The sequence below is a fragment of the Aptenodytes patagonicus genome, chromosome 2, assembly GCF_965638725.1.
Source record: "Aptenodytes patagonicus chromosome 2, bAptPat1.pri.cur, whole genome shotgun sequence".
NCBI lineage: Eukaryota > Metazoa > Chordata > Aves > Sphenisciformes > Spheniscidae > Aptenodytes > Aptenodytes patagonicus.
This window is the reverse complement of record NC_134950.1, coordinates 2,089,066-2,105,888: the sequence shown is the minus strand read 5'-3', so window position 1 is coordinate 2,105,888 and position 16,823 is coordinate 2,089,066. Positions and strand designations below refer to the sequence as shown.

The window sequence follows — 16,823 nt, the reverse complement described above, 5'->3', positions numbered from 1 at the left end:
TTTTTATATATAGGTTTTTTTATATATTTCTACACATGCACATAATATATACAGTCTAAATATATGTATTATTTTTCCATATTCTACACTGCTGTACTTGTGAAAAAATAAACCTTTTCACGTGCATCATCCCATAGACACAGACCTAAATGTTAGCTACAAGGTCTCATCAGATCAGGGAGATGATTTTCAAAGGCTGTCAGATCACCAGTGGCATCAGCACCAATGCCAGCCAGGAAAGAAGGTCAGGACCTTGTGTCTATCATGGAAAGGCTCTTCTCCCCCTCTAGCTCCAATGATACATCTTGTTTTCAAAGGATCATTACGCACGTGCTGTCTATACGGCTGAAGGAAATCTGGCTGGTGACGCAGGAGTCTTCAGTTCAGTGGATCAGTGGAGCATCTGCTTTACATGGAAAAAAGGGTAACCAAGATGGAATGAAAACAGAACCGGGTCTGGAGTCAAAAGAAATGGAAGCGGGTACAACCATGCAAAGTAGATGTGTACCTGTAGGAATACAAGACAGCACCCTCTATCCTACTCAGCATAGCTATCCCTGCTGAGATGCTCCTTCTTCATCAACAACAAGGGCCAGCAGGCAAGATCTCCTCCAGGCAGGTTGACAACCATGAACTTCTGTGATGTCAAAAGCTTTCAGACCCGATTTAAACTATGATGGAAGTTATACGTAGGTGCAATCTTAAGACAAGAGAAGGAAAATCAATTTGAGTCTGATGTTCAGATACGCAACTGAGATGCTGGAGGAGAGAGATTGCAAAGCATGGATCCAGTTCAGGTCCTGCACATCACAGATGAGCATTTCACAACGTCTGGGTTTGAGACAAAATCCCATCATGGACCAGAGAATCCTTTGCCAAGGGAAATTTTGCCAGAACATACAAATAACCCAAACAGAAGTCTTTATCAATAAATCAGTATTTGTCTAAGTGCCCGCACTCCCAATTTTTTCCTGAAAATACTTCACCAGCAACAATCCTGAGCCTGCAGTACCATGCAAAAAAAGAAACAGACATTGAGATGCATCAACTACAGCAGCAGCTATGAGGAACACATCATCCAAGAAAAATTATTATATTAATTGAACTGTTTTGCTACAAGCAAACCAAATTGTTGCAGAAGACCTCACTATTAGACCAAGGCTTCAGAGTCCATCCAGCCCACCCTTCACATCTCGATCCGCTCCCAATGCTCCTCCTTCCTTGGCATTGTTAATAAGCTCAGGGATGTCCTTCCCAACAGTCTCAATGCCTCATCAGCAGAAATTCAAATCAGTCCAGCCCTGGAAGCAGCTGTGACAAATAACTCAATCACGTTTATCATTTTAACTTATCCTATTTATGAATCAGGACAAGCTTGAAATCTCCATTTACATTATCAGCCTTCGAGATATTAAGATAATCATGCAGAGGACTGATCAAAGGTTCCTTGTAACTTTGAGAGCAAGTATTACCATATGGGAATTTTATCTATTCCAGCATCCCTTTTTTGACTACGGAGAGTACTTTCTTCCTCAGAAATTAGGATGAGGAACACCACAGAATCATAGAATCGTTTAGATAGGAAAAGACCTTAAAGATCAAGTCCAACCATTAACCTAGAACTGCCAAGTCCACCACTAAACCATGTCCCTAAGCACCACGTCTACACGTCTTTTAAATACTTCCAGGGATGGGGACTCAACCACTTCCCTGGGCAGCCTGGTCCAATGTTTAAACACTCTTTCAGTAAAGACATTTTTCCTCATGTCCAATCTAAACCTCCCCTGGCGCAACTTGAGGCCATTTCCTCTCGTCCTATCGCTTGTTACTTGGGAGAAGAGACCGACACCCACCTCGCTACAACCTCCTTTCAGGGAGTTGTAGAGAGCGATGAGGTCTCCCCTCAGCCTCCTCTTCTCCAGGCTGAACAACCCCAGTTCCCTCAGCCGCTCCTCAGAAGACTTGTTCTCCAGACCCCTCACCAGCTTCATTGCCCTTCTCTGGACACGCTCCAGCACCTCAACGTCCTTCTTGTAGTGAGGGGCCCAAAACTGAACACAGTATTCGAGGTGCGGCCTCACCAGTGCCGAGTACAGGGGCACAATCACTTCCCTACTCCTGCTGGCCACACTATTGCTGATACAAGCCAGGATGCCATTGGCCTTCTTGGCCGCCTGGGCACACTGCCGGCTCATGTTCAGCCGGCTGTCGACCAACACCCCCAGGTCCTTTTCCAACAGGCAGCTTTCCAGCCACTCTTCCCCAAGCCTGTAGCGCTGCATGGGGTTGTTGTGACCCAAGTGCAGGACCCGGCACTTGGCCTTGTTGAATCTCATACAGTTGGCCTGGGCCCATCAATCCAGCCTGTCCAGGTCCCTCTGCAGAGCCTTCCTACCCTCAAGCAGATCAACACTCCCGCCCAACTTGGTGTCGTCTGCAAACTTACTGAGGGTGCACTCAATCCCCTCATCCAGGTCATCGATAAAGATATTAAACAAGACCGGCCCCAAAACTGAGCCCTGGGGAACACCGCTCGTGACCGGCCGCCAACTGGATTGAACTCCATTCACCACAACTCTCTGGGCCCGGCCGTCCAGCCAGTTTTTGACCCAGTGCAGAGTACACCTGTCTAAGCCGTGAGCCGCCAGCTTCTCGAGGAGAATGCTGTGGGAGACGGTGTCAAAGGCCTTACTAAAGTCTAGATAGACAACATCCACAGCCTGTCCCTCATCCACTAGGCGGGTCACCTGGTCATAGAAGGAGATCAGGTTGGTCAAGCAGGACATGCCTTTCATGAACCCGTGCTGGCTGGGCCTGATCCCCTGGTTGTCCTGTACGTGCCGCATGATGGCACTCAAGATGATCTGCTCCATAACCTTCCCCAGCACTGAGGTCAGACTGACAGGCCTGTAGTTCCCTGGATCCTCCTTCCGGCCCTTCTTGTAGACGCACGTCACATTTGCTAACCTCCAGTCAACTGGGACCTCCCCGGTTGGCCAGGACTGCTGATAAAGGATGGAAAGTGGCTTGGTGAGCACTTCCACCAGCTCCCTCAGTACACTTACCATACTGAACAAGAAAGCGCTGCCCATAATAAAACTGAGCTCCTCCATTCAGTATCAGGGCAGCAGGTACTGTACGTACATCTCCAAATAACCATGAAGATCATCAGGTTTTAACACAGAACATCTGCTGAAAATCTCTGAGAAAAAGATATTCAAGCTACCTTGAATCACCTTTACTTAACCTAGGCTGGATGGAAGGCATTCTGATTTTTCCAGATTGATTTTGAAAATCATCAAAAATGGTCCTCTTAACAGCATTCATTTCTCTCCACGTGCTTTTATGGGGAAATGAACTCTGTAGCCTCCTGAAATGCAGAAATACTCTACTCGGGCTCTTACAGCCCCTTCTCTTTTTTCCCCTCCACCAGCCCAGTAATAGCTGCAGCACCTGCACACCATCACCAGGTCACAGTCACATCTGGTACAGATCTGACGACGACAACAAAAAAAAAAAAAAGTAAGAAAAGAGAAAAAGCAATTCCTGTTTTCTCTAAGAACTTTCACTCTGCTGTTCACCTCCAACTTGCTATTTTTCTTCCTACAACAAATAAAATGTAACATCATTCTGCTATTTTTGGAAATAGATGTTTTATCCAGAGTGTGGGCAGAGGGAAACAGTTTGTATGCAGATTTTAGGATTATTTAAAGAGGGGAAAAAAATGTAAGGACGTAAGCTAATAAAACAGTGTTATTTGGGAAAAAAAATACATCTAGAACTATTTTAATTGAAGCACTTCACTTCTGATACCAGCTATTATGAACGCAGATATAATCATTTATTTATCTCATATGCAGCAAGAAAACTTTGGAAAAAAAAAAATCACATGGGACATAATCCAACGACAATCTTCCCCATTAACTCGAGAATGATGTTCTATTGAATATTTCAAGCGCGATTACACTGTAACAAAATGGCATCATGCCACGAAGTCCTATAAATTATTCTTTTTCAATACCTCCCTTCCTCGCAAAGATGCCAGGAGGCTGGATAAAAAAAAAAGTGCTCCCAGATCAAAGTGAGAGGCACCGAAGAAACGTGAAGGATCCTTCAAATGACTGAGTTTGTCCCAAAGTGGAAAGATGACCTTAACGGTTGGTGTCACAACTTCTAGCCAGGCTCTGGCTTGGCAATTACTGTACCAACAAGATGCTTTCTGCAAAGGAATTAAACTCATATGGTTTAAGATGACGGTAGCCTGCTCTAAGTCATAGCTTTGAATGCCGTTAATGCTGCTGGCTTGATTTTAGAGCTATCAACAGCAGAAAATTTTCCACTGAGTTTCGCCAATGTGGACAAACCATCATGAATAGCAGAGATGAAAGCTCCAAACAGCTCCATGGGTGATGCACGAGCTCAGAGGGACTCCAGGTCCCACGCTCACGACTGGTGAGCTTCGACCGGGAATCCAGACCATCTTTTCTCCGGCCACGACTTCAGTTTAGGAGGAAGCAAACATAAGCAGAATCACAAATATTGTCAAGTCCAGGCAGCAAGACTGTAACACAGCTAATTAAATGCCTCATCAAAGATTTTCTGATCATTCAAAGGATTGGGATGTGCAAGGAAGAGGCTTGCAGAGGTATGAACAGCAGCCAGAGTCCTGAGTAAGCACATCCGAAAGCGGTAAACACTAGCATGAATTCAATTTAAATTCCCTGAACGTGTTAGGGAAAAGGGAGAGGAGAAAAAGCCATTCTGTGGCCAAGCTCAGCCACGTAACCGAAGTGTTGTGTCTAGGAATCCAGTCTGATTTCTCTACAGTCAAGGGAGGGAGACTGGAGCCTCCCCAAAGGAGCTCCACTGACCATGGAAGGAATCACAGGTCTCCAGTAACTTCCTGAAGCCCCTTGGGACCAGTGTCATCACTTACCTGAGCCTGACAACAGAAGCGAACACAACTCACGGGGGGACATCAACTGACGAGCAAAGAAAGGGACAACACATCAAGACCCTCACAGCAGCTCATGGACCCCAAATGCCAATTCACTGCCTCCTTGAACATGCAAGTTGATTTTTCAGGAAATTTACTTTGATATATACCATATATACCATATATATAAATATATACTTATATATTTACCAGGCTCAATAAATGCAAAGCGATGACGGAGAGGAAGTGTTACGACATGCATAGTCCTAACACAAACTGAAGCCAACGAGAAGGAACTGGATGTCACCACTGGCACTTCAAAAAGTAACTTTGCCCAAGGCTGCTGCTTTCAGGTACGCAACAAGATGCATAGGAAAGAAGACAGAATAATATAGAGATCATTATAATGTAAAATTATAAGGTAAAACTAGCGGTGCAGTGTCATTTGGATCTTGTTCTTTTCAATAGAGAAGGAGCTCACAAAAGTAAAGAGGAGAGATGAGCAGCAAAAATGCTCCTTGCCCTGTGGCGACAGGGGAGAAGGAAGGAGACACACTGAAAGAATGAGCTTGATTTAGAAAGGAGACTGACACCAAACACAGCAGAAACGAACTCAGTAAGGAGCAGTTTAGAGAAGACATCTGGAACCTCTGTGCTTCCTACCACATACCAGAAAAAACAGGAAATCTCCCACAAAAAATGAAAAGCCAGGAAATTCTCAAAAGATAAGTGAAATTTTTTGAGTATTTGAACTGTAGCACAGGTTGTGGAGGCCAAGAACTCAAGCTTCCAAAGGCACAGGGAAGTGCATAACAAGACCAGCCAAAGTTGTCATAACTAAGTTATAACACAAATGCTAAAGCCAGCCGTAATGAAGGTTTCTCCATCAGGAGAAACCCAGGGAGAAATTATCACGTATTTGCATATTAGGACATTACTTTCTCTTCTTTTGAGCACACTACTACTGGTCACCATCCAAAAGAGAGATTCTTGAGCTAAATGAACCCTGTGTCTCACTAGGCAATTCCTAGACTACTTTTAATTAAAGGCACCATTAAGCCTTCAGAGAACCAGATGCCAATTCATGTCAAAAGTTACACAGCTGAATGTGGTCCAATTACACTGCATACAAGACATACCCCACATCCCAAACAGATATAATTTTATAGGAAGCTTCTTCCATATCTTACAGTCTTCAGGTCATTCGAAATGCTCTTGCCTGTATTATCCCTTCGTCATTGTTTAGAAAAGAAAAGACCGTCCCTAGTTACCTGCCAGCATGCTTAAGATGGGATAAGTGGCAAATAGAAGAAAAAGCCCATCTAATCACTGATACTGTGGGGAAGCCAATTAAATAATTAAAAAAAAAAAAAAAAAAAAAAAGAGAATGGAGAAACAATCTCTTCCTCCCCATTTCACACGTTTTTTGGGGTAGGGGAAGGGTGATATTTTGGGCTCCCTTTTTGCATGCTTATACAGGGTCTGTACAGCCAAGTGACCGTATGTTCTTGTGGACTGGTAAATGCCACAAGCCCAGTTCACCCATTCTTGAAAAAGTCTTTTATGAACGATGTAAAAGGGTAAAGTGCTGGGAAAAGGGCTCTCACACAACCTCATCCAGGTGACAGAACACCCCAAAATATCTTTTGAATTAAGATGTTGATCAAGCTTTCCCTTCTGCATTTAAATGGGAACAAAAAGTCCAAACTACAAATCGACTCAGAAACAGCCATCATGTAAGATACTAAAAATATTGTCATCTAAACACAGGAAGGTCAAAAAATAAATTCTTAACTGCTTTCTCAACATAACGCAGAAAGCAAGTCTATTCTTAAGCATACACCAAGGCCAGTGAATTTGGAAAAAGACAGATGGGAGAATATGCAGGAGAATATGTTCCCCAAATACTTTCACAAATAGGCTACCAAAAGTCAAGAGAGATGTTGTGTCCCAAGAGATGTCGAAGTCACAGGAGATGCATTTCTTGACATTCCCCACCAGGAGATCTTCTGGAAGAGACAGAGAAGTCTTTACTACTTGTTACCATGGCACTGCCTCCAGACACTCATCCTATAGTTTTCCACATTTGCAAACAAAATGGCCAGCCTCCCATGGTCATGGAGTGACAGATGCTACTTTCTCAGCCTTTCCCAGCAATGTGGTGATGATCATCACAAAGAATTACAGTGAAACAAGAACCATCAGTGGTCTATACTGACTTTCCCATTTACTAGTCCCATTCTGCCCTTTCAGCTGCTCCCATAGCATGAAGCTGTTGGCCAGCTTCAATCAAATTGGAGAAAAAAAAAAAGAATCTTAGAATCATAGAATCATAGAATGGGTTGGGTTGGAAGGGACCTCTAAAGGTCAGCTAGTCCAACCCCCCTGCCGTGGGCAGGGACATCTTCAACTAGATCAGCTTGCTCAGAGCCCTGTCCAACCTGACCTTGAATGTTTCCAGGGATGGGGCATCCACCACCTCTCTGGGCAACCTGGGCCAGTGCTTCACCACCCTCAGCATAAACAATTTCTTCCTTCTATCTAGTCTAAATCTACCCCCCTTTAGTTTAAAGCCATTCCCCCTTGTTCTGTCGCAACAGGCCCTGCTAAAAAGTTTGCCACCAAATCTTAAAACATAATTATCACCCCAAAAGTTGGGTGAAACATTAAGGGCTGAATCAAGGGAAGAAAGATAAGTGAACACCAGCGTGGAGAATTAGACCAAAACACAACACTTGCAGCAGGTACCCAACACGTGGATTACCGATGAGTAGACAAATGGACGACCAGCCATAGTTGTGATTTCTCTTGTGGTGGGGGTAGCAACTAGAGCTGGCAAGTGGCAGAAGATGTGCCAGGAGGTGAAAGGCACATCTGTAGGAAATCAGGTGTCTTCTCCTTGCTCTTCAGTAGATGGAAGGTGGAGAGCAGATGGAGATCCTCCTTCTGAGGCTCGTATTTTAGACTTTTCTTTTGTTACCTCCTGGTTGATGTCCCCACCGACAGCAAGGTCAATCTTGGTGGTGTAGCCAGCAGTAGTGTAGCCAGCCACTAATGTTCCAGCCCTAAAGTCACTTCAGCCACTTGGGTTTCCTCACATATATGTAATCTGACAAGCACCAGAGTATCAGTGTATTGCTGCCCAAAAACCTCCCGTGAGGAGCAGATGTCCCACAACCAGAGGCCTGAAGACTATGTTCTTGCTCCCTAAGTATACAGGGCCCAACCAGCAAATTACACAGTGTGTTTCCAACATAAACATGTCATGCTCTGACAAATGCATCCACCCACATTACTCTCCCATTTGATCAAGAAATGGGGACCATAATTAAGTAGAACAGGGGACTAACAGAAAGGTGTACTTCAGTTAAAACAATGACTTGATTTTTGTCACTTTACTCCAAAAGCTAGATCTACATCATTCATTGCATGAATTTGCTTTTCTATTTTAAAGATTTTTGCCATCTAACACACAGTCTTGTTTGCAGTCAAGTCAGAGCAAAATGGATGAATGCCAACACAGCTGGATCTCAACAGCCCTTCCACTAAACTGCAGCATAAAAATTGAGTGCCAGAGATTACTAAGAAAAATACAGCAACACACCTGTAGGTTTCCAATCAAAAGTCATCTCATGGAGATGAAAACAATTCCAGGTGCAGGGGAAGCATGCAAAGGCAAGCACGCATGGCAGAGTTTGTATTAGTCCAGTTTCTAACCAAGACACAGCTGCCTTTATTGCAATGACCCTAGTTGGCATTTCCAGTTGTGAGATGGGAACATCAGCTGACGTGAGCACCTTTGCCTACAGTCCCACAAAAGATAGGTTGAAGAAGACAGAGGTCTATCCAAAGCATACGTGAAGGAAAAAAAAAAAAAATCCATTCTTCTTTCTTTTGCACACATTGAGCTAGCCAAAGCAGTCCATGTTCTCCAGTTTCTACCACCAGTATTTATTTATCACCATCCTCAATTCTGAAAGCAAACTCCAAGTGATAATGCACGATCCTCCTGCAAAACAAAACTGAAATGGATGGAAGGCGAGAGGTATAATTTAAGACAGTTTATACTGCTCACAGTACCAAGAACACTGCATTGAGGCTGCAAGAAAGATCACTGGTAAATTGAAGTCAGCAGAAGGTAACAGAAAAGTTTACAAACAACTTCTCAACAGAAAAAGGAGCTAATTTGGGCACTTAGGGAAAAAAGCAACCAGAGAGCAAGTCTGGGTATGCAGGAGCTTTCCTCACCCCAGACATGAGCATACTCATCTTCAGAGGCCCAGAACATCCTACGATGAAGAACACGAGATTTGCATTAGTGCCTTCAATAGTAGCACCCAGTGTGACAGGAACCTCCTCCTCGGCAAAGCCATACATACCAACACAGAAGAACAGTTTGGAGTTATCTCCCATCTCGCAGGTGGCTCAGTCCTTTTAGTGCAGAAGTCTTGGTAGCCAGGATCTCCCTCCAGCAAAGTGCAAAGGATTGCTGCCCTGAGCTGGCTAGACTTAAGCTTTCAGCCTTTTTGCAAATGCTACAGAAGATAAGAAATGTAGACTTCACTTCTTCCCTTCTGAATACTATCATCCGATGAAAACACAGTTTCTCAAGTAAAGGAGAAACTCTTTACGTGGTTTTGTTGGAAGAACAGGATGGAGGTCTGCATTGCATGTCATCATAGAATCATAGAATACCAGGTTGGAAGGGACCTCAAGGATCATCTGGTCCAACCTTTCTTGGCAAAAGCATGGTCTAGACAAGATGGCCCAGCACCCTGTCGAGCCGAATCAGCAGACAACTGACACACAGCACTGTATCATTGACTTCAGGGGGTTCTTCATGTTCTAAACTCCAGTTGGGAGTTTCATGCTGAGGCCAAAGAAGAGAACAAGAAAATAAGAAGCAGCTTAATCTAACAGGACAGGCTGAATCTCATCCTACTTTCCTTTCTAACTTCGGACCATCCACGTAGACACACGTGCCACAAAACAACTCAGGATCTCTAAAACAGTCACCCTGACCTCACAGAGGTGCTACTTTGCATAATCCGGTTCCTTGACATTACCATTTCTTCAGTTCCAGTTCCAGAGGAAGAGAGGGCATGCACCAAGCATCTTGAATGTCAGGCAATTCAGCTATTTTGGATCAGGCAGACTAAGGGAAATGCCCTAAACGTGCAACTTCCAGAACAGTATCTTGAAAAAAGTCACATTCCCCTTCAACTGAAGAGTCTCCAAGGCTGTTTTGTTCGCTCAACACATGTCTTAGCAGTGATAAAACCACACATTTCTACACTGCATAGCACTGAGTACTGCAGAACAACATGTTCACAAAGCCAACAGTGGTTGAGCATCCCTGCTCATGTCCCCTACAAAATGTTTCCTTCCATGATAACCCCTGCTCCCCTAGTCTGTATCCCCACGACACTTCTGTCACAATCTCTCCACATCCTCCATATATCCATGGATGCTTCCCCTCTGCAGCTTCAAGTCCCATTCATGTCTCAATTTGTTCTCCAAAGCATCTCCCAAGTACCAGAGAGGCAGCAAGCAGCATACACAGGTCATCTAGACCTGGACATGTACTAACTGGTTGACCGGATAATACAAAGAAATAGATAATCACTGAATTTTCCTGTATTTCCCTTGATGACATTGAGATATTAAGTCCTTATGTGCTTCATGAACATATTCATTGACGGTTGGGTAGAGGAGAAAAGCCCAATCAGCGAACTGTACTCTTTTCTCTGATGTGATTAACTCAGCCAGCCTACTAAAGTGGAAGAGGCAGAAAGACAGCGACAGAAGAAAGCCTTAAAGGAAGTGAGAGATTTCAGACTATCAAAAAAAATTCCACTTCTGAAAACAACTTAATAGCGCTCATCTGTTCTCAATTTCATACCCGTGCCCCAAACACTGTATTTGTATTTAATTTTCTGGTTCACCAAGTAGAAAAATAACCCATTCCTCAGGCTTCCAGCTTTATTTATGCACTTGGTTAGGACTGAGCTGAACACTCAAACTTGTCATTGAAGGTTTCAGGTGCTCCTAGCTCAGGTTTGCACTCACCGTGTAGCAAAGCATCAGCGATGGAGGCTTTACACTCCACATCACAGACAACGGCACTGCCCAGAAGAAACCACCTTCCACCCTACCGCGCCAACCAAGGTTCCACCATGTCCCGATGGCTGGCACTCAGCCTCTTCAGCTGGGGGTGCAAGCAAGATTAATCCAACCCAAGCGAGAGCAGCAAGCTGCCTCATAGGGCTAAGACTACATCTCATCTATCCAAAATCTAAGTCACTTTTTTATTTTTGGTAGAGTTTCATTTTGAATGAATCAGGCCTTCAAACTGGCTCACCACGCAGACACCAGCACACCAATGCTAAAATGTTGGATAAAGGCTGAAGTCCATGGATCCACTTAAAAGAGCGTGGAGCCCTGATTTTATTGGCTTAAAATGATGCAAAAATGCATCTTTGGGCTGCAGCTCTGTGACGCATTAGCTCTGACAAGCAAGATAAGTCAAGACCTCCCCACACTCCTCCTTCCCCACCCCACACCATGGCTGGCTCTCCGCCCTCTTGCTAACAGAGCGGCCAGCAGCTCATGCTGTAAATCAGATCAATGAAACATTCAGCTAAAAATACCAGCCAAAAACTCCTCCATTGCAGGAGAGCCTTTAGTATTACAAATGATGAAAGCTCATTTCTAAAAAAAGCAAGCTGAGTTGAGAGCGATTTCTGAGAAGGTGGCAAAGAAACAGCACCAAGCCCAGCCAGCAGAACAAGGGCTGGGCTGCTCCAAGCATTGCTGGGTCACCAGAATAACCCTGATAGTGGGAAAATGGGTCTCAATACCCCCAGCTAGTGGCTACCTAGATCAAAGATCTTGCCTGGCTCCCATCCTGGACCTGTGTGGGGATGCTGTAGGAGCAGGACGTTCAGAGAATACCACCATGTTCTGCTTGTCAGCTAGTTCTTGGGCATCTCCTTGCCCAGCGGGCTGAGTTATTCCTGCCTTGTGGCTGGGAGCCGGGGGAAGACATTGGGATGCAGCTTCTGGGGTCAAGAAACAGCATCCTTGCCGTGAGCAGAAGCATTTGGCCTGTGGTGCTTACTGAAAGCATGAGAGAACAGAGAAGAGACACCCCTGGGGTTTTTTACAACTATTTTTATGACTGATGCCGGGAAATACGAGGGATTTGAGGGTTGGGGTTTTTTTCCCCCCTTTTCATCTGATCTAAGCACCTTTCATCTACGCACACATTAAGTAAATAACCGGCTGTCTTCATCCTGCAATCCAGATCGCTGTCCCCACGCCTGGACCAGACCAGTGCTTCACTCACAGCAGCCACGTCCATCAGCAGGAGGATCTGCAACAGCCTCTGGCTCACAGCTTCCCCACGGACACCGCAGCATCTCACCTCCTGTTTCCAACACTGGGATGCAATCCCACTACAGTGATTGCGGCTTTTAATGCCTTTTACAAACATCTAATTCACTCCATATTAATCCCTCAGAGCAGCTACTCCTTCATTTTACCCCTGGAGATACCAAGCGAAAATATTTGTCGTGTTAAGCACAAAAACCTACAGCTCTAGGCAGTCATTCAGGACAGAGGAGTTGCTGTTACGCAGTTCTCTGATATAGTACAGCAGTATAACACCGTCCTTGCAATAAAAGTACAGACTGAGCTTCTAAAGATGCCTTTCTAAACTAGATGTTTTAAAGTGAATTTAGGTTTCATGACAAGCTCTTTTTGCTTACTTCTCACTTTTTCTCATCCTTTTTTTTTTTGGGGGGGGGTGGGGGGTGTGAGCGCGGCCCAGACAGGGGCTGTTCTTTCTCGAGCTCAACATTAAATAAGAGGGACCCAAAAATATATTGAAAATGCACTCTTAAGACATGGCACATGGCGTATTTCAAACAAATGCCAAGCATATTTCAAAAAAATGCAGCTGAAAATCTCCAAAATATCAAAAGCTATTTCAGTAAAGGGTTTTGCTTACTTTAGACATTCATGCAACTTCTAAAAAGTTGAACCTCTTCCGAGTATTTTAACTCAATTGTATGGACAAACTCACCAGCACAGGAAGGTGCAAACAACCCCACGGTCCACATCTCTGTAGTCTTCCCAGGAGGACTCCCCAAATCTGGCTGCGTGGGACATCAGGCTTCCTCAGGACCTACTGCCCTGAAATGTCCTTGCTGTAAGCTGGGCTTTGCTTCCAGCCTCTCAACCGGTTCTGATGCCGATCATCATCTCCTCACTTCCTTTTACTTTCCAGTAAACTTGAAGTTATCCAAGTCAGGAACCAACCTTCTTGTCTTGCACTTGCACGGCTTCCAGCTCACAATACCTATATCCTACAGCAGTGCTCAAACTCAATGATTACCAGCTGGGCCTTCAACAGCAGGACGTGTATTTGTGTGGCTCTACTCTGTCTACATGCAGGGAAGAGGTTTCTGATGGGGCGTTAGAGCTCAGTCCCTTCTCCATCATTCCCATGGCACCCTGCCATACACCTCCATCAAGCTCCAGCTTCAGCCCACCATGATGGGATACAGCTTATTATTTTAGGGAAAGCTTTAAGGCACGGTCTTGCAGCTGACTCTTCCAGACCATGTCTAGATATCCTCAGAAACCTTTAGAGCAAACCACGGAGGTGTGCGTTAACACATGCACATCGCTCACATCTCAGCCACAACAGATCACAAATACTGAACAAGACCCGATACACACTATTTCATTTGACCTTTGACTACGACGGAGCCAAAGCAAGGTGATTCCAGCCCATAAATATTCCTGCAGACTAAAGAAGCTCAGACCTCAAACCTTAAAGGTAAGTGTACAACAGCATCGAATCACCCCAGCTGTTTCACCTTAGACAGGAGGGAGGTGTTGACACTGAAGTGATGCTTCGCAATTCAGGCAATCTGTGTTCAATTGCCAGGCTTGCATAAACTCTGTAATGCAGTATTGTGCATCTAGGAGAATTAAAGACAAGGCACAGTCACCTCACCTGCCTCCAAAGCATCCTAGTCCTGCAAAATGCATAGGAAGGACTCTTGGTTTAATGGGGTGTTATTCTGCTTCAGTATAGCACAGCAAGAAAAGAACTTGCATCTTTTTAATTTTTAACCTTCAAGTAGATTAAAAAAAAAACAAAACAAAACCACAGATGTAAAAAGATACAACTATAATCAAGGTGGCAAGAAACTGGCGCCGCGTTTATCATTGGAACAGTTTGGGCGTTATCCTGAACCAGTTCATACCATTGATCAAGGCATTTCTTTGCATCAGCCTGCTGCAGTAGGCAGATAAAACATAGCTGCACCGTGTGCATAAACTGTGTTTAGATACATAAATCTTAGCAAAGTGGCTTCTTATTTTGAGGCAAAACCAGAAAGAATTATATGTTGCATTAAATATTTTCTTCTCTGTCCTCTTCTCGACCGTCTGAAAGATCAATTAAAGTGCCTTTCCCTAAAACAGGCTAAGAGAAGCGCTTTCCAAAAATAAATAAATAAATAATGAATCCACTCTTTGCTTTTAATATGATCTCTAAAGAAAACAAGCATAACGACTTAAAGATTCCCACAGTGAAAAAGAAGAAAATCCAGAAGGTTTAATCATCCACTTACGAGGTAACGAAGTAGATTTCTCAAGTTTTACGTCTCCTGCAAAATTTTAAGCATTCATACACAAATATTAGTAACACGTTGCAGCAAGCTGAATAGTTTCCCCTGCCCTCGCACAGGAATACGTGCAAGGCCCTCCCTTGCACTCACATACACACATTTGCCGTTTCCATCACTTTTCTATTTACAAAGAGATTAAAATGGAACTCCAAGCAATCGTGCCATTGATTTTAACACCTTCCTACCCTTATGAAGGTCTTGCTGTCCTGCATATCAGCAATCTCTCTGTCCAACACTGCAATGTCTGGAAGCATCAGCGCGAGCTCTCTGCACAATGACCAGTAATGTGACTTAAGGCCAAAAGCCTCAGCACTGTGAGAGCATCACTGAGTTCAGCTGGCCTCCCAGTTACCAACCATAATGGGAACTGGAGGAAAAGGGAGAGAGATCATCCCACCAAGCAAACTCAAGACCTACTTTCTTCTCCCTCAGACTGCCCCGTATCATGTCTTTGCAAGGCAAGGGAGGAACTGTTCCCATCAAAAACCCATCTTCTTAGTTTCTAAGGAAGAAATTTTCTGCGCTGAGGGTGGTGAAGCACTGGCCCAGGTTGCCCAGAGAGGTGGTGGATGCCCCATCCCTGGAATCATTCCAGGTCAGGTTGGACGAGGCTCTGAGCAACCTGATCTAGTTGAAGATGTCCCTGCCCTCGGCAAGGGGGTTGGACTAGATGACCTTTTAAAGGTCCCTTCCAACCCAAACCATTCTATGATTCTTAGCTCTCCAGAGAGCAGCAAACCATTACACCATCATGTCAAGATGAACCCAGAGGACCTGTCCAAGGCTGTGTTGTTGGACAGCAATTTGGTGGAATTGTATCTCCTCCTTCCCACAGCATCAGTGAAGCACTCGAGCGCTCTTCTATTTTGCCCAGCCCATGCCAAGACATTGGGCTGACTTCCAGCAACGCAGTCTGGAGAGGAAATCTCAGCTCCAGGCAAAGCTGTCATAGGGGACAATAGTCATCATCACACCCAAATGCAAAAGAGCTGATAGAAGAGAGAAACCACTGCCTTACTCAATTGAAACAGGAGGAAAATAACTTGCAATATTAAAAAAAAAAAAAACCAACCCACAACCAAAAAAAAAAAAACAATGCAACAAATGAAAACAAAAGCTAAGAGGCAAATAATTCATTTAGGCAATATGCAGTCCCCATACTCTACCTGAATCATTTAAGTTGAAGGTTCGCGGTTTAATCAGAACCACCATAAAAAGGAGAGCAAGGGTCAGAAGTACAAGATTTATCTTGAGTAAACGAAACAGGTTTCTCGGCAAGGCATTTTCATTTAAAAGAGGAAAAAAATATGTTGCAGTTTGTCAACTGACCAGTAAGGGGAGTCGGTGCCTAGAGCTTTGAGTCAACCACGCATATGCAGTTTTGGGTGGAGAAAACTCAAATAAACAGTTCTGAGGTAGTGACATTGAGAAAACATTGACAACTGCCAGAAGATGCTGGAGGAAGATGGACAGAGAGCACCGTGTCCGGAAAACCCACTAACCTGGAAAGGGAGAGGGTTTGCGAGATACCACAGTAGGAAAAAAAAGTCGTATTTTTGCTTGGAAATGGGTCTTTCTCTCCCTGCAAGGTATAATGGAAAGCACGTGATGGAGAGCACTTGGAAGGAAAAAGGCAAAGGACAAATTAAATCGAGTCAAGATGGAGCTTAGGATAAAAATTAAGGGCTAAATCTCAATGCACTTCTGGGTATGATACTCTGATGGTACCATGTTTCCCAGAAAAGACCTGGGCCAACTCCTCTGGTGGCCTTGAGGAGACGTCTAGGAAGGTACCAGATGCCTGGAAGAAGACTTCAGAAGACAAGGGCTAATCAGACTCCTCACCACTGAGCCCCAGCACTAGAAACAAATAGGGAAAAAATTAAAAAAAGATTTATTTAAAAAAAAAAAAAGCTCAAAATCTGAGTGGGATTTAATAATATTATACAGTATCTAAAGAAAAATGCCAGCAGTAGGAAATCATTAAGCTTTGTATGGGGAATAGCAGCAAAATCACTCCTGCGTCTATAGCCATGCTGGGCTCATCAACAGAAACGGGGCTGCCACCGGCTCCAGGGCCATGGGGAGGAGCACTCAAACGCTTACCTTCCTCTTTCCTCTTAATCTCATTAACCTCCTATTTACTCTGTTGTTGGTGGTTACTCAGGATGTTAATAGGCATA

General features: G+C 44.3%; 1 protein-coding gene across 8 annotated transcripts in view; it reads right to left on the bottom strand.

The window, feature by feature from the left end:
• Nucleotides 1-16,823, bottom strand: part of TSNARE1 (t-SNARE domain containing 1) — a 530,096-nt gene that overhangs the window by 494,732 nt on the left and 18,541 nt on the right. The window lies entirely within an intron of this gene.